Source organism: Chiloscyllium plagiosum, unplaced genomic scaffold (genome assembly GCF_037043375.1).
Source record: "Chiloscyllium plagiosum isolate Xiang-an unplaced genomic scaffold, Cpla_swu_hap1 HiC_scaffold_5, whole genome shotgun sequence".
Lineage (NCBI taxonomy): Eukaryota > Metazoa > Chordata > Chondrichthyes > Orectolobiformes > Hemiscylliidae > Chiloscyllium > Chiloscyllium plagiosum.
Window position 1 is genome coordinate 33,325,243 of NW_028270143.1, and position 25,058 is coordinate 33,350,300.

At 41.5% G+C, this 25,058-nt stretch overlaps 1 protein-coding gene across 1 annotated transcript in view; it reads left to right on the plus strand.

Annotated features, from left to right (window-relative positions):
- The first annotated feature begins 12,164 nt into the window (after positions 1 to 12,164).
- The window catches only part of macc1 (MET transcriptional regulator MACC1), a 67,907-nt gene continuing 55,013 nt past the window's right edge, over positions 12,165 to 25,058 (plus strand). Inside the window, exon 1 of the mRNA XM_043689784.2 lies at positions 12,165 to 12,302. The gene's annotated coding sequence lies outside the window, so the exon portion shown is untranslated. The remainder of the gene's footprint in view (positions 12,303 to 25,058) is intronic.

Below are 25,058 nucleotides of genomic sequence, written 5' to 3' on the forward strand. Positions count from 1 at the left end.
TAAAAGATGAAAGACTTAACAACAAACTAGGTTTGTTCAATATATTGTTTCAGTTGCATGACAGTGTGATCTTTTGCTATAATTTCTCTGTTATGATCCTGCTCCACAGCTACCTGATGAAGGAGCAGTGCTCAAAAAGCTAGTGCTTCCAAATAAACCTACTGAACCATAACCCAGTGTTGTGTGATTTTTAACTTTGTCCACTCCAGTCCAACACTGGCACCTCCACATCATGTTTTTCATTAGCCACTCTTTCACCCCAGGAATCAGTTATGCGAACCTTCTCTAAACTACTCCTAATGTAAGCATAGCCTTCCTTAAATAAGGAGACCAAAAGTGCACACCAGCACTCAAGAATTCACCAAAGCCTTTTATAGTTGCATCAAGACTTTTCTACAGTTTTAATCCTTCCATTTACAGAAAAGGCATACATCCATTGGGCTTCCGAATTATTTATAATTTATCTGCACGGTAACTTTGCATGATTTTTTTTTGCCTTTATTCATTCACAGCATTTATTGACCATCCCTAATTGCCCAGAATCAACCACATTGCTGTGGGTCTGGAGTCACATGTAGACCAGATCACGTGAGGGTTGCAGATTCCTTCCCCAAAAGACATCAGTGAACTAGATGGGTTTTTCTGACCACCAACTATTTTGTCATGGTCATCACTAGACTCCTAATACCACATTGTTAAAAACTGAATTCAAATTCCACCATGTTGGGATTCAAACCCAGGTCCCCAGAATATTACCTGGGTTTCTGGATTAACAGTCCAACGAAATGCCACGAAGCCATCACCTCCTCGAGTACATATAGTATATCTGGAGGACACCCAGACAGGGAAGGTGGTGGCATTATCACATTGGACTTGTAATTCAGAGGGCCAGGCTTAATGATTTTGGGCATGGGTTCAAATCTCATCACAACAGCTAGTGGAATTTACATTCAAGTAATAAATCTGAAATATGAAGTTAATTTCAGTACTGGTGAAACTATTGTCAATTGTCGTAACATTAGGTCCCTTCATGGAAGGAAATCTGCTATCCTCATTCAGGCTGAGTTGCATGTGACTCCACACCCACAGCAATTCTGAATTGCCTCTAACAGGCCACTCAGTTTAAGGACAATACAAGGCAGAAACAATGGCTTTGCCAGTGCTGCCAACATCTCATGAATGAAAATAATTACAGAGTGCTGTAGTCATAGAGATGTACAGCATGGAAACAGACCCTTCGGTCCAACCCGTCCATGCCGACCAGATATCCCAACCCAATCTAGTCCCACCAGCCAGCACCCGGCCCATATCCCTCCAAACCCTTCCTATTCATATACCCATCCAAATACCTCTTAAATGTTGCAATTGTACCAGCCTCCACCACATCCTCTGGCAGCTCATTCCATACACCTACCACCCTCTGCATGAAAACGTTGCCCCTTAGGTCTCTTTTATATCTTTCCCCTCTCACCCTAAACCTATGCCCTCTAGTTCTAGACTCCCCTACCCCAGGGAAAAGACTTTGTCTATTTATCCTATCTATTCCCCTCATAATTTTGTAAACCTCTATAAGGTCACCCCTCAGCCTCTGACGCTCCAGGGAAAACAGTCCCAGCCTGTTCAACCTCTCCCTGTAGCTCAGATCCTCCAACCCTGGCAACATCCTTGTAAATCTTTTCTGAACCCTTTCAAGTTTCACAACATCTTTCCGATAGGAAGGAGACCAGAATTGCACGCAATATTCCAACAGTGGCCTAACCAATGTCCTGTACAGCCGCAACATGACCTCCCAACTCCTGTACTCAATACTCTGACCAATAAAGGAAAGCATACCAAACGCCTTCTTCACTATCCTATCTACCTATGACTCCACCTTCAAGGAGCTATGAACCTGCACTCCAAGGTCTCTTTGTTCTGCAACACTCCCTAGGACCTTACCATTAAGTGTATAAGTCCTGCTAAGATTTGCTTTCCCAAAATGTAGCACCTTGCATTTATCTGAATTAAACTCCATCAGCCACTTCTCAACCCATTGGCCCATCTGGTCCAGATCCTGTTGTAATCTGAGGTAACCCTCTTTGCTGTCCATTACACCTCCAATTTTGGTGTCATCTGCAAACTTACTAACTGTACCTCTTATGCTCGCATCCAAATCATTTATGTAAATGACAAAAAGTAGAGGCCCAGCACCAATCCTTGTGGCACTCCACTGGTCACAGGCCTCCAGTCTGAAAAACAACCCTCCACCACCACCCTCTGTCTTCTACCTTTAAGCTAGTTCTGTATCCAAATGGCTAGTACTCCCTGTATTCTATTCTAACCTTGCTAATCAGTCTCCCATGGGTAACCTTGTTGATAGCCTTACTGAAGTCCATATAGATCACATCTACTGCTCTGCCATCACCAATCTTCTTTGTTACTTCTTCAAAAAACTCAATCAAGTTTGTGAGACATGATTTCCCATGCACAAAGCCAAGTATTCATTCTCGCAGCCAAAAGTGGATAATATCATGTTTTTCAACATTGTAATCCAACTTGAAAATTTTGCCCACTCAATTAACCTAATTATATTATTTTGCAGACATTATATCCACCTCACAACTTGCTTTTCTATGAATCTTTAAATCACCAGCTACAGTACTCTCAATTTTTTTCATCCAATTCATTAAAATGAATCATATATAGTTGATGTCTCTAGCACTCTACTGATTATGGTTCACTGTAAAAAGAGACTTATCACTGCTGATTCCCATCACCCATCAGTTTTCCTAGCACATTTTCTCCAGTGTCAGTTTTAATTTCCTCCCTTCCTTTTGCCTCTTCTCTTCTCGTAATCTTGGCATGCTTCTAGTCCCATAAAGGCCATTTTAGAAAAATGATGGGGGAATCTCATGGAAACATATAAAGTCCTAATGGGACTGGACAGGCTAGATGCGGAAATAATGTTCCCATTCAGGACTGAGATGAGGAATTTCTTCGGTCAAAGTTGTGAACCTGTGGAATTCTCTACCATAGGAAGCTGTTGGGGCCAGTTCATTAGATATATTCAAGAGGGAGCTGGACGTGGCCCTTGAATCTAAAAGGATCAAGGGGTATGGGAGAGGCTGGGAATGGGATATTGTGATGGCATAATCAGCCTTGATGGTGCAGGGTCAAAAGGTAGACTTGCCTATTGCTGCACCTATTTTCTACAGTGAAGACAGATACAAAATTCTCAAAGTCTCTCCCATTTCCTTATTTTCTTTTATTAACCCATGGGTTTCTTCCGGATGCTCAGGTTTCTTCCCACAATCCAAAGATGTGCAGGTTAGGTGAATTGGCCATGCTAAATTGCCCATAATGTTAAGGTGCATTAGTCATAAGTAAATATAGTGTACGAGAATGGGTCTGGCTAGGTTACTCTTCGGAGCGGTGGTGTAAACTTGGTGGGCCGAAGGGCCTGTTTCCATAGTGGAGGAGATCTAATCAAAGCTGTGGTGGCTAACGGGATCAATTGACACGGAAGGAGGGCAGGATCAGGGTTTTGAGCTCGATGATCATCCATGATCATTTTGAATGGTGAAGCAGGCTGAGAGGTCACATGGCCTACTCATTCTCCTATTTTCTATGTTTCTATAAGCTGCACACTGCACATGGTGATGCTTTATTACTTTTCAGAAATAATGTAGCTTTTCCACTTTGTTGTTTAGCCACCACTACTCGATGAACTATGTTTCAGCATCTCATGAACCATGAATAGTTAATTAGCTGTCGGATCTGTGACCCACATGGGTGCATCTGCTTTACCATCTCCTAATCTTCATGGAATCATATCATATCACTGCATTCGTACCCAAAAAATCTTCTTTAAGTAGTGAAAATTTAAATAGTTTTGGGCAGCATATTATTTGACATGAGCATGTGATACTTGAAATATTCCATAATATTATATTTTCCATTTTTCTCCTTTGACAAAACAGAATACAAAGGAGAAGGTGTTGAAGGTGAATTGCAGTTCCCTTCTTCTGGGGATGTAGGATTGGGGCAGGTACTTGCCTAGCAAAGGTTAAAGGTCAATTTTTAAAAAGCCAGATCCTGCTGGGCTTTCTGCTGAATATGAACTTGTTAGCAGTGCTGCAGTAGGATACTCAAACCAACTGCAGACAAAGTAAGGCCACATAATGGTAAGGAAACAAAGTTGACCCTGGACTGATCTGAGGCACAAACCAGGGAAGATTTTGAGGCCCAGGAACAGGCAGCAATGTACTCCACGAAGAGTTTTCATCCAGAAATATCTTCATTCGGTCTCCACTGCTCTCCTAGGCACTGCCACCACCTGTCACTTGGTGGTCCTCAGGCCAACAAATACAAAACTAGGCAAATTGTCAACTTGCAACTGTACATTTTTATACATTGGTAAAAGACTAATGAGAAACTTTTTTTACTCACAAATATGTAGTAAAGTAATGACAGGCTCAAAATTGGACATTCTAAATTGACCCACACTGGAGAGATCAGTCCTGTCAGAAAATTAGCCAAACTAAGCTAAAAAGCAGCCAGCAGCTATTGGCTACAGAGAACAGTGGAAACAGAAGTCAGAGGTCACAAAGGTTTAGGGAGAACCAGTTACAAATAGTCCAAGGGTAGTGAAGTGGGAAAGTATCAATCAGACATTCTGACACCTTGACTTCCAGCCAGAGTCTGAGGACATGCACTTTACACCTCCTGACATTGCACCAGCGAAGGCTGTTGGCATAATCCCATTGGATAATTTGAAACCAGCTCACAATCCAATTGGCCAAAGGCCACAGAACATTCTGGAAGATCCAGGACAAGGGGGATAGAAACACACACATGAAAGCTACTCACTCGGTGAGGACTCACAAAACACACGTGGTAGAAGACCATGTGGCAAACTCAAGGAAGAGATAACCCCTGAACTGCAAGACCAACCTTTATAGAAGAGAGTCAGCCCTACAGCAGAGAGGAAAAAGATTGGCCCAGTTCAAGCACATGGATTGTTGTGGGTAATATCCTTTCTCAGATGGGTAAAAATAGGTAGAGAGTAAATATAATGAGAATTTGAGAAATACTCATATGATGCCTTTAATAAGGAATATTTTGTTAATAAAATAGAGTTGAATCGCAAACCGAATTCCATGCCCCATTGTCTACTTCACTGACAAGATCACTTGGGTAAATTGTTTTTATTACATAAACTGTTCAAAATGTCTAAAGTATGGATAACATTGTCTTTTCTGGGTGGACTTTGATTAGAAGTGTTTGTGTAAATCTCTGAAATGCAGTGTAAACCTGGATTAAGAGGGCAGCTGTCCCACGTGACTCAAGCTGGTGAAAGAGAGTAAAGGCTCTGACGACTGATTGGGCCAGAAGTCAGGAACATGTAATGTGAGGAGGACAAACAGCCAGAGTTAGTATAGTATTGGGGATGCATGGAAAAGGAAATCGAGGAAAAAAAAAGAGGCAAGGAAGCCGAATACAGGATCAGAGGACACACAACGTAGTGTGAAAACAGATATTGTTGGGGAACCATGTGGAAACAGAGAAGCTAGAGTAAGGTCATGGACCCAGAAGGTAAGAAATAGTCAAAAATGTTGGGGACCCAATGTCACAGAGAAATAAAAGAGCAGCTAATACAGGGTGAAGGACCCAGAGTAAGACAGAGTGTCAGAAAAGGAGAGAGCAGTAAATTAGAAAGAAAAAAATAAGAGGAATTGCACTGTGCTCAGAGAGGGAGGAGGTACAAAGAATGTACCTAAATAAGAAGAGGCCCAAGTGGATCAAACAAAGCAAATATTAGTTCTGAGACCTGCAGGACTGAAATGCGGGGAGGTGGTGTGGAAAGCTGAAGGGAAGTGCACTTCCAACCTCAGCAAGTCTATAGTGATAGCCAGCCGCATGGAGCAGCTGAGGGGATGCTAAGTAAGGAGCAGCAAAAGTGAGGAGAAAGTGAGGACTGCTGATGCTGGAGATAAGAGTCGAGGGGTGTGGTGCTGGGGGAGCACAGCCGATCGGGCACGGTCCGAGGAGTGGGAGAGTCGATGGTTTGAACATGGACTCTTCATTGGGAATCAGCTCTTCCTGATGAATAGCTTGTTCTTGGGGCCTTGGCTCTCCTGCTCCTCAGGTGCTACCTGGCTGGCTGTGCTTTTCCAGCATCACAATTTTCAACGTAGGAAGCAGAAACTGGAGAAAGTAAGAGTCAAAACCAGATGAACCAAGAGAACGTGGTGCACTTGTGGGGCAATCTCGGACCTCAGTGAGATAGGGCACACTGGGAGGCACAGCGTGCAATCAGTAATTGGGACACAGCCCAAAAAGCTGTGGACGAGCTGACTGAGAAATGCACATTGCGCTCAGAGTCCTGCACCAGCCAGACAAAAAAAAGAGAGCCTGTGCACTGCAGAACATTCAAAATGTCAGCGAGAGATTGAAAAATTAAAATCAAAACTTTAAATGGCACAGTGGTTAGCAGCCCTGCCTCACAGTGCTGGGTTCAATCCGGGTTAAATTCCAGCCTTGGGAGATCGTCTGTGTGGAGTTTGCACATTTTCCCCATGTCCTTGGGGGATGGGGGTGAAATGTGCTAATGCTCTTTGGAAGGGTTTAAGCTAATTCAGCAGGGGGACGGGAACCTGAATAGTAGCTCCAGTGTTCAGGAGGTTGAGAGTAATGAGGTCATGAATAAGGTTTCAAGGTTGCAGGAATGTACTGGCAGGCAGGAAGATGGTTTGAAGTGTGTCTACTTCAATGCCAGGAGCATCCGGGTTAAGGTGGGTGAACTTGCAGCATGTGTTGGTACCTGGGACTGATGTTGTGGCCATTTCGGAGACATGAAATGGTTGTTGCAGATTCCAGGGTTAGGTGTTTCAGCAAGAACAGGGAAAATGGTAAAAGGGGGGAGGTGTGACATTGTTAGTCAAGGACAGTATTACGATGGCAGAAAGGATGTTTCTATTGAGGTAGTATGGGCTGAGGTTAGAAACAGGAAAGGTGAGGTCACCTTATTGGGAGTTTTCTACAGGCGTCCAAATAGTTCCAGAGATGTAGAGGAAACAATTGCAAACATGATTCTGGATAGGAGTGAAAGTAACAGGATAATTGTTATGGGGGATTTTAACATTCCAAATATTGACTGGAAATGCTATAGTTCAAGTACCTTAAATGGGTCAGTTTTTGTCCAATGTATGCAGGATGGATGGTTTCCTGACACAGTATGTAGATAGGCCAACAAGCAGCAAGACCACATTGGATTTGGTTATGGGTAATGAACCAGGCCAGATGTTAGATTTGGTGATAGTGACTACAATTTGGTTACGTTTACTTTCGTAATGGAAAGGTATACAACGCAGGACAAGAGTTATAGCTGGGGGAAAAGCAATTATGATGCGATTAAGCAGGAGTTAGGATGCATAGGAAGGAAACTGCAGGGGATGGGCACACTTGAAATGTGGAGCTTGTTCAAGGAGCAGCTACTGCGTGTCCTTGATAAGTATGTACCTGTCAGGCAGGGGGGAAGTGGTCGAGCAAGGGAACCATAGTTTACTAAAGAAGTTGAATCTCTTGTCAAGAGGAAGGAGGAAGCTTATGTAAAGATGAGACGTAAAGGCTCAGTTAGGGCACTTGAGAGTTACAAGTTAGCTAGGAAGGACCTAAAGAGAGAGCTACAAAGAACCAGGAGGGGACATGAAAAGTTGTTGGCAGGTAGAATCAAGGAAAACCCTAAAGTTTTCTATAGGAATAAAAGAATGACTAGAGTAAGATTACGGTCGAGGACAGTAGTGGAAAGTTGTGCTTGGAGTCCGAGGAGATAGCAGAGGCATTAAATGAATACTTTTCATCAGTATTCACACAGGAAAAAGACACGTTATCGAAGAGAATATTGAGATATAGGCTATTAGACGAGACGGGATTAAAATTCACAAGGAGGAAGTGTTAGCAATTCTGGAAAGTGTGAAAATAGGTAAGTCCCCTGGGCTGGATGGGATTTATCCTTGGATTCTCTGTAAAACTAGGGAGGAGATTGTAAAGCCTTTTGCTTTGATCTTTATGTCATTATTGTCTACGGGAATAGTGCCAGAAGACCGGAGGATAGCACATGTCCCCTTGTTTAAGAAGGGGAGTAGAGGCAACCCTGGTAATTAGAGACCAGTGAGCCTTACTTAGGTTATGGGTAAAATGTTGGAAAGGATTATAAGAGATAGGATCTATAATCATCTCAAAAGGAATAATGTGAGTAGGGATAGTCAACATGGTTTTGTGAAGGGTAGGTCATGCCTCACAAATCTTATCGAGTTCTTTGAGAAGGTGATCAAACAGGTGGATGAGGGTAAAGCAGTTGATGTGGTGTGTATGGATTTCAGTAAATCTTTGGTAAGGTTCCCCTTGATAGGTTATTGCACAAAACACGGAGGCATGGAATTGAGGGTTATTTAGTAGTTCGGATCAGAAATTGGCTAGTTGTAAGGAAACAGAGGGTGGTGGTTGATGGAAAATGTTCATCCTGGAGTCCAGTTACCAGTGATGTGCCATAAGGATCTGCTTTGGGGCCACTGCTGTTTGTCATTTTTATAAATGACTTGGATGAGGGCAGAGAGGAATGGGTTAGTAAATTTGCAGATAACGATAAAATTGGTGGAATTTTAGACCAGAGAGATAAGTTGCAAAGCTGGGCTGAGAGGTGGCAAATGGAATTTAATGTGGAAAACTGTGGGGTGATTCACTTTGGAAGGAGTAACAGGAACACAGAGTACTGGGCTAATGGTAAGATTCTTAGTAGTATGGATGAGCAGAGAGATCTCGGTATCCGTGAACATAGATCCCTAAAAGTAGCCACTCAGGTTGATAAGATTGTTGAAAAGTTAACAGTGTGTTAGCTTTTATTGGTAGAGAGATTGAGTTTCAGAGAGAGGAGTTCATGTTGCACCTGTACAAAACTCTGGTGCGGCTGCAAATGAATCAAAACCTATTTCTCCCACTTTAATGTGAGCCCTGCTTTCAACTCTCTGGTCTTATTTATTCAATGCTTCTTTGCTCATAGCTTAAGTACTAATCCAGAGATCATTATTTTTGCAGGTCTGATTTTAATTAAGCTTTTAGTTGCTCATATTCCCTTCGGAAAAGGTCTTACTTAGTCTCAGCTAGGTCTTTGATAACCACATGCATCACAACAACTGGACTTTTTCAATACCATTCCAAGTATCACTCCAGACTAAAAGAGATGTCTTTCACCCTGGCGTTGGGCAAATTGGGTCTCTTGTCCTTGGCTGCAGAAACAGTACGTGTCCCTCAACTATGTGGTTCCCTTTTACTTCTGATGGTGGTGCTTTGGTCAGTTTGTTCATTCCACCTTGCACTCCATCCCATTGCCCACAGAAGCTGCAAGAACATCAAATCCAAAAGACAATTTGCAAGAGCTGAGGATCTTCTAGTCACATTCCCTTGTTCTTTACTACAGACAAAAATCTGCAATGTCTAGTTTCAGAGGTGTGACTGTCTTCTGGAACAAAACATACTAATGGGAAATCAAGTCAGAAATTATCTCATTCCATTAGAATAAACAAAAGGGAGATGAAATGGAGCATGTTTCAAGGGAGCCAAATCAAATGAGTTAGATAACTTTACTCAAATAAAAGCATAATACAGCAAATGCTGAAAACTGAAGTAAAAACAGATCATATTGCAGAAACTCAGCATCTGTGGAGAACGAAAGGATAACATTTTAATGTTTAAAAATCCTCACTGTTAAACTAGAAAAGTTATGAATTATTTATCATTTTGTGTGTTACAAACATGGGAGTTGCTGTTAACACTTAGTCAGTGTTGGAAGTAAGTCTGGAAGCTAAAACAGCGTGTATTGAAACTAAACGTGGCTATGGATAATGTTTCCAAACAGCATGTGAATAAGGACAAGGAGGGTGTCAAGATGAATCTTGGAGTACAAAATTCAAGCGAGATACAAACAGCCTGACAATTCAATAGCACCAATCTTAATACAGCAATAATATTCCAAATTACGTCCATTGTCTTTACCTGGAGAAATACGCTGCACGCCAGAATTATTGGCTGTTGTGTATGTTACTTCTTGATGTTCTGACTATTAGTAAAACCAATCAGAACAGATTCAGAAGGGTAGACCCTGCCTGACTAATGTCATTTTACTCAAAGAAATGACAACCCAAAAACACTATAATAAGATCTGCAATCAAGACTGATATTCAACTCAGTACAGAAGGAGTATATCACTGTCAGACATGCTATCTCTTAGATGAGGCACATAAAACAAAGTACGATCTGTTCTCTCAAAAGGACATATAAGATCAAATGTCGTAATTTTAAAGCACAAGAGAATTCTCCTTAATGTCGTGACCAATATTTTACCCTCAACTAATTTCAGTTCATTTGGTTATTAACACATCACTGTTTGTGGGACATTATTAGAGTCATAGTCATAGAGATGTAGAGCACAGAAACAGATCATTCAGGCCTACTCATCCATAGCGATCAGATATCCCAACCCAATCTAGTCCCACCTGTCAGCACCCACCCAACCCTAACAACATCTTTGTAAATCTTTTCTGTACCCTTTCAAGTTTCATAACATCCTTCTGACGGGCTCACATTTATTGGCATTTCTGGCACTAAAATAACGAATATACTCATAGCTGACAGCTACTTTGGTATGTCCCAAAGTCAGAAGAAACTCGTGACCAATATCACCTAAGGTTGAAGAGAGCAAACGCATGGAAACCTCACCAACTGTTAGTTTTCTTCTAAGACACACACCATCCTAACTCAGACCCACATCACTGTTTGTTCATTTTTGCTGGATCAAAATCCTAGAGCGCATTCTTGACAGCACTGTAGTGTATCTACATCCCAAGGACAGTAGCAGTTCAAGATGATAGGTGACCTCCATCTTCTTGAGGGCAATTATAGATGGGCCATAGGCCTAGCCAACCTTCTTCTGATTGAATAAAGAAAACTTCTTTACACAAGGAATGATTTACTTGTGGAATTAACTTCCAATTGATGTCATGGAGACATAGCATTAGGCGCATTTAGAGTCATAGAGATGTACAGCACGGAAACAGACCATTCAGTCCAACACATCCATGCCAACCAGGCATCCTAAACTAATCTAGCCCCATTTACCAGCACTTGGCCCATATGCGTCTCATCCCTTCCTATTCATATACCCATCCAGATGCCTTTTAAATGTTGTAATTGTACCAGGCTTCACCACTTCTTCTGGCAGTTCATTGCATACACACACCATCCTCTGCATGAATAAGTTACCCCTTAGGTCCCTTTTAAATTATTCCCCTCAACCTACGGCCTCTAGTTCTGGACTCCACCCTCACCCCCAGGGAAAATACCTTGTCTATTAACCCTATCCATGCCCTCATAGTTTTATAAACCTCTATAAAGGTCATCACTCAGCCTCCACTGCTCCAGCAAAAACAGCTCCAGTCGATTCAACCTCTCATAGCTCAAACCCTCCAACCCTGTCAACATTCTTGTAAATCTTTTCTGAACCCTTTCAAGTTTCACAACATCCTTCCGATAGGAGGGAGACCAGAATTGCACACGTTAAGAAGCAATTGGATGATACAACGTGAAAATTATAGAATTTCTCCCCAAGGGAGATTTAATATGGGCCAAAACAATCCCTTCATCAATTGTGTACATTTGCTGTCATTCTTGTGTATGTTTCTTCTTCCGATACAAAGTGACGGTCACGTTGATTCATGCTCCCCAGGACTTTGATACCTTATCCTAATACATATCCCATGTTGTGCGTAAAACGGAGACTAAACAATTCCTCAATTGGCAAAAAATATTTTTCCCAATCTCACTTCTTTCCCCCAAATAAAAAGTTATTCTGATCCTCCCCCACCCAGTATTTGCACTTTATATCACACCAGGCTGGAAACATTCTTACTACTTTCAACTTCCTGAGAGTCAATCACGTATCGAAACTTGTTTGAGGACCATCCCAAGATTCTGCACTTTCAGGTGCACTAAGCGGGCGCGCTGTGCACTCTGGGGATTGTAGTTCATAGCAGACCATTGGCAGGGGTCAATGAGCAATGTAGGGACTCCAAATCCCATACTGTAGTGGGCGAGCCGCAGGTAGGGCGTTGCCACGAGGGAGGAGCGTCTAAAACGTTCACCTGGATCTCCGAGAGTTGATTGCAGACAGCCTGAGAGTGAGCAAGGACCCAACTTTCAACTGCACATAAACATTACTGATGTGGACATCTACTCGCAGAGGGACTGTGCCTGAGGTTGATAGCATGGTAAGGGAAGGTTGCTGAGGGGGTGGGGTGGGATGGGAAAGGAAGGGAAATGCTCCGTTCTCCATTGTATCCAGCCGTTGGGACGCTTATGACATTTCGTTAACTGGAGAAATGAACTTTAAATCCTAACATAAAGAAGTCACGTCGTAGCATTGGAAATGACTTCTGGCGTAATGCTGCCGCCAATTTTGGTGTGTTTTACAGTTTGTAAAGAGGAAAACCCTGCACTCAAGTGGGCTTCTTGTGTGTTTTTAAATGAATTGATTGTTACATTTTCAAAAAATCACTTTGAGAAATGCTGATCAATTGATTGCAGTCAATGGTTGTAAATGTGGACGTTTCAGATCTCTAGAAGCTTAGTTCCGTCCTGTTCCTTTCGTCCATGCTTTCGGTAATTTTCACATTTTCTTGCTGTTCCTGCCCGGAACCACTGATTTTGGTTTTTTCAACATGATTGGCTTTTATTCAACGTGAAACACCTTTTTTTTGTTTTAAATGGCAACCTAATGTCTGAGAAGAAGCCGACTTATTCGTGGTTTTTCGAGTTCTTTGTTTTTGTGGAATATTTTGATTGCATAGCCGGATTGAGTCATACCCCTTTGCAGCTCTGTTTTGTTTCATTACTGATGGATCGGTGAAGATTTGCAATCCTGAAAGGCAAGCTAAACCCTGAGCTAATCGATAGATGTCAGCCTGGGTTGTAAAAAGTCTCAAAAGGAGTGGCACAGCCTTGTGAAGGAAGCAAAGCAAGTAGGGGGTATAGCCAACAGGATTGATAAAGGGGAACACGTTCATGCGTATTCAGACAATCCAGATTACATTTGGTCAGGCAAAACATTGCTACTTAAAGTAAACGTAATATTGAGAACCTATGAGCGTGGATAGAGAATTGGTTAATTAATAGGAAACAGAGTCTGAATAAATGTCAGATTTATTATCAGGGTAAGTGTGATTTTTTTTTGAGGTCGGCAGACTGTCACCAATATGTTCCACACGGATCAGGAAAAAGATCACAACTAACTGCAAATGCTGGAGAGCTGACACAAAAACAAATTGTTGAAACTCAAACTCAACAGGACAGGCAGCATCTCTGGGGAGAAAGCAGAGTTAATGTTTCAAATCCGGTGACTCTTCACCACTGATAGCATATTGGAAAAGTAGTATTTTATGCTGAATATGAGATGGGGGTTTGGGGGAAGAGATGGGAAATTAAAGGGATAGGCAGATGAGGGGTTTATAAGGATAGTAGGCCAGGACAGAAGAGAAGCTAAATAAGTGATCATGAGAATTGAGCTTAGGAGAGAATAGGTTGGCTGTGTTAGACCACCTATGTCATGATAGGACCGAGTGTGATGATGGGTGAAAAAACATGGGAGGGACAGAATCCTGCTCATTCAGTTACTGAGCCCTGTGCTGAGTGCTAGAGGTCATAGGGTCTCCAAGGGGAACATGAGATGTTCTTTGAGCTTGTGATGAGCCTCACTGGACTGTTGCAGCCTAAGACAAAAATGTTGGCCAGGAACAGTGGTGAGTTGAAGTGGTAGTCAGCTGGAAACTGTGTGTCATTTTTATGGACAGAATGTTGGTGTTCTGCAAAGCTGTCACCTGGTCTGTTTTGTCTCCCCATTGTGGAGCAAACTACATTGTGAGGAGTGAATACAGTAGACTGATTGCCATGCACTCCATTCAATCTACTCCTTCACCTGGAAGGTATGTCCATGGCCTTGGAAAATGAGAGAAGAGGCAGACAGGCAGGTATTGCACCTTCTGCAACTGAATGAGAAGGTGCAATAAGGGTGAGGTGAAGTGTTAGAAATGGAGATGTCCCAGAAGGAATGGTCCCTACTGAAGGCTGATGAAAGAGAAGGGAACTCTGTTGTGTCATGTATTGGTATATCATTGGAGATGGTGGAAGTGGCAGGTGATGAACCTTTGGATGCAGAGGCTGGTGGAGTGGTAAGTGATTACTGGGGGACCTTATTGTTGTTAGGGGTGAGAAGAGAAGGGGTGCAGGCAGAAGTGTGGGAGTTAGGTTGACGTGGCTAAGGTCCTGTGTAATCCTTAATTGAGAAAAAAACTAGACATTTCTCAGGTTCCCCTGTGGAAGTTGATACCATCAGAACAGACATGATGGAGAAACTGGAGAATGGGATGGAATTCTTGCAGGAAGCCAGGTGTGGGGATGTATGGTCAAGGTAACTGTTGGAGTCGAATATGCTGTCCATCAACATCTACGACAAACTATCTCCAGATGAGGAAACAGATGTCAAGGAAAGGAAAGCAGTTGGAGATGGACCAGGTGTAGGTGAGAGCAGAGTTGAAATTGGAAGCGAACTTGATAAGTTTTCCTGAATCTTAACAAAAGAGGGAAGGAGCATTGGTGATGTCATTGATATATCTGAGAAAGAGTTGTGGGTGAGGATAGGCGTAGGATTGGAACAAGGAATGTTCCATATACTCCAAAAAGAGATGGGCATTGCAGGGTCTATGTGGGTACCCATTGCCACATCTTTTGGCCTGAGGAAAGTGAGAGGAGTTCAAGGCATGAAGGAGGAGAGATTGTTTATCTACAGAGCTGGTGGAGTGGCCTAAATGTCTGCTCTGGAAAGAGATTTTTTTTATAAAATGTGGAAATTGAAAGCTGACAGCTGGAGGACTTAAGGTGAAGGTTTTTTTGATTTTCAGTAAGTGCTTGATTTTTTTTGTTTTAACACTTTTATATTTTTAATTTTTATCTTTTAACATGACTTAGATTACAATCTGTTGATAAGGAAGGATAGCTCATTTTTTATGCATTAAGTGCTACTTTTTAGGCATAATGTCACTAAGGGCATTCAAAAGATGACTAGATTTAGAGATGTGATTACATAGGATTAGTTAGTGAGATGGGTGACTCACAGGAAAAGTAAGGTAGTTCAGAAATTTCCTGTGGCTATTCCCCTATCAAACAGAATCTGTTTTGGGTACTGCAGAAGGGGATAATCTCTCAGGAAAATGTGACTGTCACATCTTGGGCACTAATAATGAATATTATGTCAAGCAGGGTTTGTCAAGATTTAAAAGAATAATTATTTTGGGGACTCTCCTGTCAGGGGCACAGACAGGAAGTTCTGTGGCAGTGAGTGTAAATCTCTAGGATAGTATGTTGCTTTCCTAATGCCAGGGTTAAGAATGTCTTAAAACATTTGAAGCATATTGTTGAAGGGTAGAGTGAGAAGTCTAAAGTTGTTGTACACATTGCGAGGAATGACCTAGTTAAGGGAATTGAGGCTTTCCAGACTGAATATAACAACCAAGATAGAAGGTTAAAATACAGAATCCCAAAGTAGTAATTTCTGGTTTACCTCCAGTGCCAATTACTAATGAGGGAAGGAATAAAAAGATAGGGCAGAAATTAATAGCTGAAGAGGTGGTATAGACATTCAGATTCTTGGATCATTGGGACCTCTTCTGGACCAGGACAAATCTGTTCAAAAAGGAAATACTTCATCTGTATTTGAAAGGGGCCAATATCCTGGAAGGGAGATTTGATATTTCTATTTAAGGACCCTGTAAACTGTTATGGAAGAGTGCGAGCCGATCCTATGGAACCATGAAAATAGAGAGACCGATGAGGATGGTTTTGAATCAGAAAAGACGACCAAGAGCAAGTCAGAGAATGAGGTAACTCTGAAGAATTAAACTGCATTTATTTTAATGCAAGGAGTCTTACAAGTAAAGCTGATGAATGCAAGGCATGCATTGAAACATAGGACTGGGAGATCATAGCTATTACAGAAACTTGGCTGAGGGAAAAGCAGGGACTGGCAGCTCATTGTTCCAGGTTTGAGATGCTATAGGGAGGTAGGAGAGTGGTGTTTTTGATTTTAAGGAAACCATTTCTACTGCAATTTAGTATATTTCTGAGGTATCGTTCAGTGAAAATATCTGGATTGAAATTAGAAATATGAAAGAGTCATAGACTTATAGTCAGAGGGAAATTGAGGAGGAAATATATAGAGATATACGTAAGAAAAGTAGGATTATAATAGAACAATTAAAACATAGAACAATACAGCACAGAACAGGCCCTTCGGCCCTTGATGTTGCGCCGACCTGTGAACTATTCTCAGCCCATCCCCTACACTATCCCATCATCATCCATGTGCTTATCCAAGGATTGTTTAAATCTCCCTAATGTGCCTGAGTTAACTACATTGGCAGGTAGGGCATTCCATGCCCTTACCACTCTGAGTAAAGAACCTGCCTCTGACACCTGTCTTAAATCTAATGCCCCTCAATTTGTAGTTATGCCCCCTTGTACAACCTGACGTCATCATCTGAGGAAAAAGGCTTTCACTGTCTACCCTAAAATTGTAGATAACTTAATTTTCCAACTATTGACTGGGACTACCATTGTGTTAAAGGTTTGGGTGGTGAGGAATTTATTAAATGTGTGCAAGAAAATTTTCCTTATCAATATCTAAATGTTCCTACTAGAGAAGGAGTAAAACTTGACCTTTTCTTGGGAAATAAGGTAGGGTAAGTGACTGAAATTAGATTAGATTAGATTACTTAGTGTGGAAACAGGGAACCAGGCCCTTCGGCCCAACAAGTCCACACCGACCCGCCGAAGCGTAACCCACCCAGACCCATTCTCCTACATTTACCCCTTCACCTAACACTACGGGCAATTTAGAATGGCCAATTCACCTAACCTGCTCATTTTTGGATTGTCGGAGGAAACCCACGCAGACACGGGGAGAACGTGCAAACTCCACACAGTCAGTCGCCTGAGGCGGGAATTGAACCCGGGTCTCTGGGCTGTGAGGCAGCAGTGCTAACCACTGTGCCACCGTGCCACCCACACCCACACAATCCAAGGATTGTTTAAATGTTCATAGGGGAATGTTTTGAGACTGATCATAATTCTATTGGTTTTAAAGTAGATATGGAAAAGGATAAGCCTTCCATGAAAGTTAAATTTCTTTCTTAATTGGAGTATTAAGAATTTTAATGTATGAGACAGAACTTTCGAAAGTATGGAGTAGATTGCAAGTAAAAAGACGAATGTCAAGCGGAAGGGTTTCAACCATGTGATGAGAGTTCAGAGGCATTATGTTGCTGTTAAAGTGAAAGCTAGGGCTGGTATGATTAGGGAACAATGGATGAATTAAGATAATGAGATTCTAGGCAAGAATAAAAACAAACCATACCAGATATGGACAACTGGGTTCTAATGAAACTCTTGAAGAATACAAAAAGTAGGGTTATTCTTGAGAGGGAAATCAGGATGGCAAAGAGGGGATATGAGAGCCTTGGTAGATAAGGTTAAAGATAATCCAAAGTTATTCTATAAAAACATTAAGAGCAAAAGTACAACAAGAGAGAGTCAAGCCCATTAAAGGTCAATGAGGTCATCTTTGTGTTGAACCTCAGGAGACGAAAGAGAGATTAAATGAATACTGTGTGTCAGTTTTGCTGTGGAGCAAGAAAGAGGCGAGAGAACACGGAAGCAAATATTGATATTTTGAAGACTGTTCATCTTACAGAAGAGGAAGTGCTGGAGGTCTTAGAAAAATAAAAGTGGATAAAGATCCGGGACCTGATCAAGTGTATCCCAGGCTGTGGGAAGTTAGGGAGGAAATTACAGGGCCCCCAGTAGAAATATTTGTATCAGCTACGAGTGAGGTGCTGGAAGATGAGAGAATGGTAATGTTGTCTTGACTTAATAAAGGTTGTAAGAGGAAGCCTGGGAACTTTAGACCTGTGTGACTAACATTGCTGCTGGGAATGCTATTGGTACTGATCTTGAAAGATGGGCTTTGCATGAATTTGGAGGGGCAGATTTAGGGGTAATCTGCATGGTTTTGTGTGAGCAAAATTGCCTTACAAATTTGGTTACATCCCCAAAAAACTCAACCAAAAAGATTGAGGGCAGAGTGATAGATGATGTTGATTTTAGTAAAGCCTTTGTTAATGTTTTGCATGGTAGACTAATTAGTAAAGTTAATCACGTGGGATTCAGGGTGAGCTTGCCAATTGGATGAAAAAAATGGTCTTTGAGAGGAGACAGAGGGTTGTTTCTTGAACTGGAGGCATGTGACCAGCAATGTTCCACAGGGATAGGTATGGGTCCACTTTTCTGTTTGTCATTTTTAAATTATTTGATTTAGAATATAGGAGGCATGCTCAGTAAGTTTGCAGATGACACCAAAATTGGTCCTTTAGTGGACAGTGTTCAATTTGGTTAATGGGCTGTACAGTGGCAGATGGAGTTTAATTAGGGTAAATGTGAGGTATTGTAGTTTGGTAAAACAAACAACGACTTATATAATTGATGGTAGGGCCTTGGGTAGTGTTGTAAAGTGGAGAGACCAAGGGTTTCAGGTACACGATTCTTTGAAATTTGTGTCACAGATAGACCGAGTGATTTAAGAAAGCATTTAGCTTGCCTTCATTTCTCAGATCTTCGAATATAGGAATTGGGATGTCATGTTGAAGTTGTATAGGACATTGGTGAGCTTGTTCTGGATTAGTGTGTAGTTCTGGTTGCCCCGTTTATCGGAAGGATATTGATAAATTGGCGAGTGTTCAGAAAAGACTGACTGGTTTGCTGGGAATGGAGGATTGGAGTTATAAAAGTAGGCTGGGACCCTTTTCACTGAAGTGTAGGAAGTTGAGGGGTTTATGAGGGGGAGAGATAACGTGAATAGCCAAGGTCTTTTTCCTAAGGTGAGGGAGTTCAAAACTAAGGGTCATATGTTTAAGGTGAGAGGCGAAAGACTTTTTAAAAGACCTGAGGGGCAATTTTTTTTTTTTTATACAGTTGTTCGTGTGTGGAATAAACTGCCAGAGGAAGTGATGGATGCAGGTACAGTTACAACATTTTAAAAGACATTTGGATAAGTACATGCATAGGAAAGGTTTGGAGGGACATGGGCCAAATGCAGGCAGGTAGGACATGTTTATTTTGGGAATATGGTTGATATGCACTAGTTGGACTGAAGGGTCTGTTTCCATGTTGTGACTCTGACTCTGAGAAGTCTTTTAAAGTGACGACAAGCTCAGACAGGCGGAGGGTGGAATTGGATGAGCTCAGTTCAGGCCTTCTTTCCAGGAAGTGGAGAGCCCTGAGACTATCCTGGTGGGGGTGGACATATAAAGGAATTGCATCTTCATGTGAAGAGAAGGCAGCTGGAGCGCACAAACTGGAAATTCTGAAACTAACAAAGCGTCAGAGGAATCATGGATGTAAGTGGGAAGGGATTGGACAAGGAGGGGGGAAAAACTTCAAGTTGAAGTAAGAAGAGAGAAGTTCTGTGGGGCAGGAACAGGCAGAAACAGTGGGTCTGCCTGGGCAGTCCTGCTGTGAATTTTGGGGGAGAAAAAGGTGGAAGGTGTCTGTACAGGGTTGGGAACTATGGATTAGAAGGTTGTTGAGGGAAATCCCCAGAAAGGTCCCTCTGGTCCTCACTTAGCATCCTACTGCCACCTACATCATAAGCCTCCATTTCCATCACTTACAAAGAGATACAAAGACCAGACACATTCTTCTCCCCTCCTTTGTCTTCATTTCACCGGGACTGTTCCCTCTAGGACACCCTGGTCTACTCCTCCTCCATTCCCAACATTTCCTCACACCACCACAGCACCTTCCCCTGCAATCATTGAAGGTGTAATACCTGCCAGTTTATGTCCTTCCCTCCTCACAATCCAAGATCCCAGACATACATTCAAGATGAGGCAGTAATTTACTTGCACTTCATTCCATCTAGTCTACTGTATTCACCGTTCACCATATGGTCACCTCCACATTTGGAGGGACAAAACAGAAATCTGGTGACAGTTTTGCCAAGCTCCTATTTCTGTCCATTAAAAATGACCATGAGTTGCCTGTCACTTTCACACGTGTTCCCATGCTAACATTTCTGTCTCTGGCTTCCTGCAGTGTTTCATCAAGCTACAGCAAACGTTTGAAGGACAGCATCTCATTTTCTGCTTGAGGATGCTGCAGTCTCTTGGACTCGACATCAAGTTCAATAACTTTGGAGCTTGATTCCATCCTTGGATGTCTTTTATCCACTTACACCTCTGGTCCTGTCATGACATGGGTTGCTTTAGCACAGTCAACTCGTACTCTCCCTCTTTCAGTTCTTTTAACATATTACGTGGATTACTTCCTGCAAAGCACTTGAATTTTCCCCTACTGTCAGCTCTCGTTATCACTATTCAGCTTCTCTTCAGTCCTCGCTTACTGTCCTTATAATCCCCTTGTCTGTGTTCCACATTCATTTCTTTCTCCTTCTGTCTCGTTTTCTGTCTCTCCATCTATCCACTCACCACTGCCTCCACCCTCGTCTTCAGCATAAATATCACCTTTTTCCATGTGGCTATCAGCTCTGATGAAGAGTCACGACTTGAGACAGGAATTCTACTTTCTCGCCATGGGCTTGCTGAGTTTCACCAGCTATTTCTGTTTTTGTTTAAGGTTTCAACTATATCACTTCAATGAAGGGGCCAAGCATATTGTTAAGTTTACAGACTGTTCAAAGTTAGGATAGTTGGACACAGCCTGCAAACCTTAATGGATCGGTTAAGTGAGTTTTTTTTTAAGAAATGGCTGTAGCAGTATAATGTTGGAATTTGAATAGTTGTCCATTTTGGGAGGAATGTTAAATGTTTTAAGTGGACAGAGACTTCAGAATGGTCTCCGACAGGGTCACGCGGGTGTTGTCTTATTTAACTCACAAGGTAATGTGCAGCTACAGCAAGTAATTAAGAAAGTAAATGGAATGCTGACTTTTAATATAACTGGGCTGGGATATAAATTGGTAACTCTTGTCTCAATTGTGAGACCACTCCGTAGATTACTGTGTACAGTTTTGATTTCCATATTAAGGGCAGATTTATCTGTTTAGAAGCAGTTCACTGAAAATTCACAGCTAGGTGTTGGGCTAAAATGTCTAATGAGTAAAAGTCAGGCAGCTTGTCCCTATGCTCATTACAGTTTAGAAGAACAAGATTCTAGGGGGGGGGGTTTAGAGGATTTTTTTTCCCCCATTATGGAATCTAGAATTAAATGGCACAATTTAAAAAGAGTGAGTCTCCCACTTAAAATGAAGATGAAAGACATTCATCTTTGGTATTCTCTTTTAGAGAACAAGAGAGGCTGAATTATTGAGCCTTTAATATATTCAGTTAGATTATTGATCATCCAAGGAAGCCAAATGTTATGAGGAACAACTAGAAAATATGAGTTAAGGCCACAATCCGATCAGTAATGATATGATTCTTTGGTGGTTTAGCAGGCTTGAGGTGCCAAATAGTCACTCCTCCCAGTTCTTATCTCCCACTCATGTGTATCTTAAGTTATTTGCAACAGGCGATAGAGATGTGTACACAGTAATGCTGACAGATGAAATACTTTGCTCAATCCTCTGCTCACTATTTTAGTTTTTGTTGTAGATGGGGTGTGGAGGCGCAAGGGATCATGGTTATGTTAATGTTTAGGATGTAGTTAAATGAAATACAGTATAGGGATATGAAGGGGAAATTGTGCTTCTACAAGAACCTTTCCTGCGTTTAGGACTCTCATTCTAATCTCTATGCCCATGGAAAATTCTTATGGCTGTGGTCCCTGAAATATATGCCAAAACATGAGATGTCATGGCAATTTTATGAAATAGATGGCAAGGGCATTTTTGACATTATGTTGCTACATCAAAGTATAAAGTTCCTTGTTGAAAGTAGTAATTAAATTCACAGCTGTGGGATTCAAGATAAGCCCCAAAGTTATCGATTGACAACACCTTCCAAACCTCTGACTTCTACCATCTGGAAGAACAAGAGCATCAGATATATGGGAACATTCATCACCCGCAAGTTGGTCTCTTCACAAGCTTTAGAATATCCTAGTTTGGACCTATGTTGCCATTTTTCAGTCTTGCTAGGTAAAAATCCTGGATCTCCTTACCTTGAGCACTGTGGGTGTACCTATATCAGAATGACTGACTGCAGCAATTCAGTATGCAGTTTATAATCGTTTTCTTACAGGTAATAAGGTAGGAGTAAAATTGCTGGCTAAGCCACCAAGGCTCACGTTCTGTGAAAGAGTAAAACCAAGTCTAGAAACAGGGTGGAATTTTAAGGAACAGCTCCGAAATAATTGGAAGAGTAAGGTAAAAGATATAACTGGGCTATTCAATAACAGGCAGTTGCAAAGTGCTGCATACAGAAAAGGAAAACAGATATTGCATATGTCCCATGAATAGTGTTCAGTCTTAGTGGCTTTGATGTTAGACATGCAAATCATAGAGAACAGTGAAAACACTACAATGTAGTTGGAGGAGATAAATGTTCTTGTGCACTAGTCCAACAAAATCTTCAGTATTGAATCCGATAGCCGTGCTACATGGTCATGTAGGAAAGAACCATGAGGCTATAGAATCTAAGCTATCTATAGGAATGCCAAAAAAAACTTTAAAGGTGGTAAAATCTTGAAATTGGGTCAATTTATCTTATTTTACTTATTTCACAAACTATGGAATTCTACTATTTCTGTGTAAGAGAGATTAATCTTGCCAAAAGCATTCTAGATTACAAAAACATTTTATGTGGGCCTCAAGGTTTTATTTTTTTTAAAAATTCCAACTTAAAATATGCCATTTGAATTTCCAAGTTCATACAGATCAATATTTTTGCTAAATATAGATTTTAAAATCCTTTCTGAAACATTAGCTTTAAGATTGGAGAGGGTTTTACCATACATCATAAAAGAGGACCAGATGGGGTTTATCAAGGGCCGTAGATCATCTAACAATATTAGAAGGGTCTTCAATATGATTCAAGTCTGTCATCTGGAAAGAATACTGGGAATAGTAGTCTCTTTGGACGCGGAGAAGGCATTTGACCGGGTTGAATGGTCATATTTTTTTTTACTCACTGGAAAAGTTCGGTGTCTGGGAAAATGCCAGAAAGATCTCTGTGCTAAATGGGTCTCAATATTGTACAATGACCCCAAAGCAGCCATGATTACTAACGATTTAGGCTCGGATAGCTTTAGGGTGGGTAGGGGCTGTCGTCAGAGATGTCCTCTCTCACCATTATTACTCATGCTCATAATGGCTCCGAGGGTTGGTTCGGGTAAACATAAAATGACTCTTTTTATGCAAATGATGTCCTTTTTTCAAGTAATCCTTTGATTTCCGTGCCCCGCTTAATCCAAGTAATCAACCAATTTAGTATGTTCTCAGGTTACAAAATCAATTTTACAAAATCGGAGGCCATGCTGATGGGTGGTCTTGTTAGTATGTCCAATCTAACGGACGGATCTTGCTTTCCCTTTCTGTGGTCTCTGGAGGGTTTTTTATATTTAGGTATTTTTATCACCCCAGTATTTGGTCAGCTGGATATAAAGCCAATTTTGTGCACCTATTAGAGAGGATAAGACAGGACCGTCAACACTGGGCAGATCTCCCAATACTCTGGTTAGGCAGAGTAGCTCTAATTAAAATGAATATTTTGCCTTGTCTCCTAATATCCTATGAAAATACTTCCTTTGATGTTGCCGAGACTGGCATTGCGTAAACTACATGTCTGGCTTGGTACTTTCATTTGGAATCATAGATGGCCCCTTATTAAACTAAAGAAGCTGCAGATCCAGTCCTCCTCTTCCAAGCAAGAGGAGGACTGGATTTTCCAGACTTTAGGAAGTATCAGTTGAGCTCTTTATTAAGCTGTGTAGCGATTGGGTCTCTGGTAACCCACAATCAATTTGGTTAGACATTGAGACTTCCCAAGCAAAGTGTCCCCTCATCAATCTCTTAGATAAGATGAGAGCTATTATGGACCATTGTAAAAACTCTATTGTATTAAATACAATTAAAACCTGAAGGATAATGCAGCAAGATGAGAGTAATTCACAAAAAACCTCTCCTTATACTCCTATAGTGGGAGCATGGGGTTTTCAACTGGGGCTCACAGATGCTACATTTAAAACCTGGAGGTCCAGAGGTGTTTCTTGCTTAGTGGATCTGTTCGATGGGGAGGTTATGATGTCTTTTGATCAGCTGGACCAGAAGTTTGGACTGTCTAATGGAGATCTTTTTCAGTATGTCCAAATTTGAGATTATATACAGAAGAAGACCACATTATTAGATAGTCCTTATAAATCGGATAGGGAGAGAAGAGTGTTATGGCTAATGGGTCCACCCTCGGTCAGCACTCTTTATCACTCGTTGCATAACGCGGTATCGAAAGACATGGAATGACTGATTAAAACATGGAATCAGGAATTGGGATTAGAAATCCCTTCAGAAATGTGGGATGATATGTGGGAAAATGCCAGAAATCTCTATTTATAATAGAGTTCAAGCTATTCAATTAAAGATAATTCATAGGACTCGTATAGCACTGGAACGACTGGGGATGTTCCTACCCTAAATTTTGCTAATGTGTCCTAAATGTAAAATAGAAGTGCGCACACTCTCGCACTGCTTATGGATATGTCACAAGATCAGCAAATACTAAGTCAGAGCAGCAAATGCTCTGACAGAAATCTTAGGAACGGAAATGGGATTGGATCCAGTATCTCTTCTCCTGGGCTTTTCAAACCTGCCCTCCCTGGATGTGCATGGGAGGAAACTATTTTCCATTCTCTCCTTTTGTGCAAGGAAAAATATCTTAGTGAAGTGGGTAGCTGAGGGCCCTCCAGGACTTTTGAATTGGCACAGGTTAATCATGGAATGTATCGCCCTTGACTTCCTTACAAATATG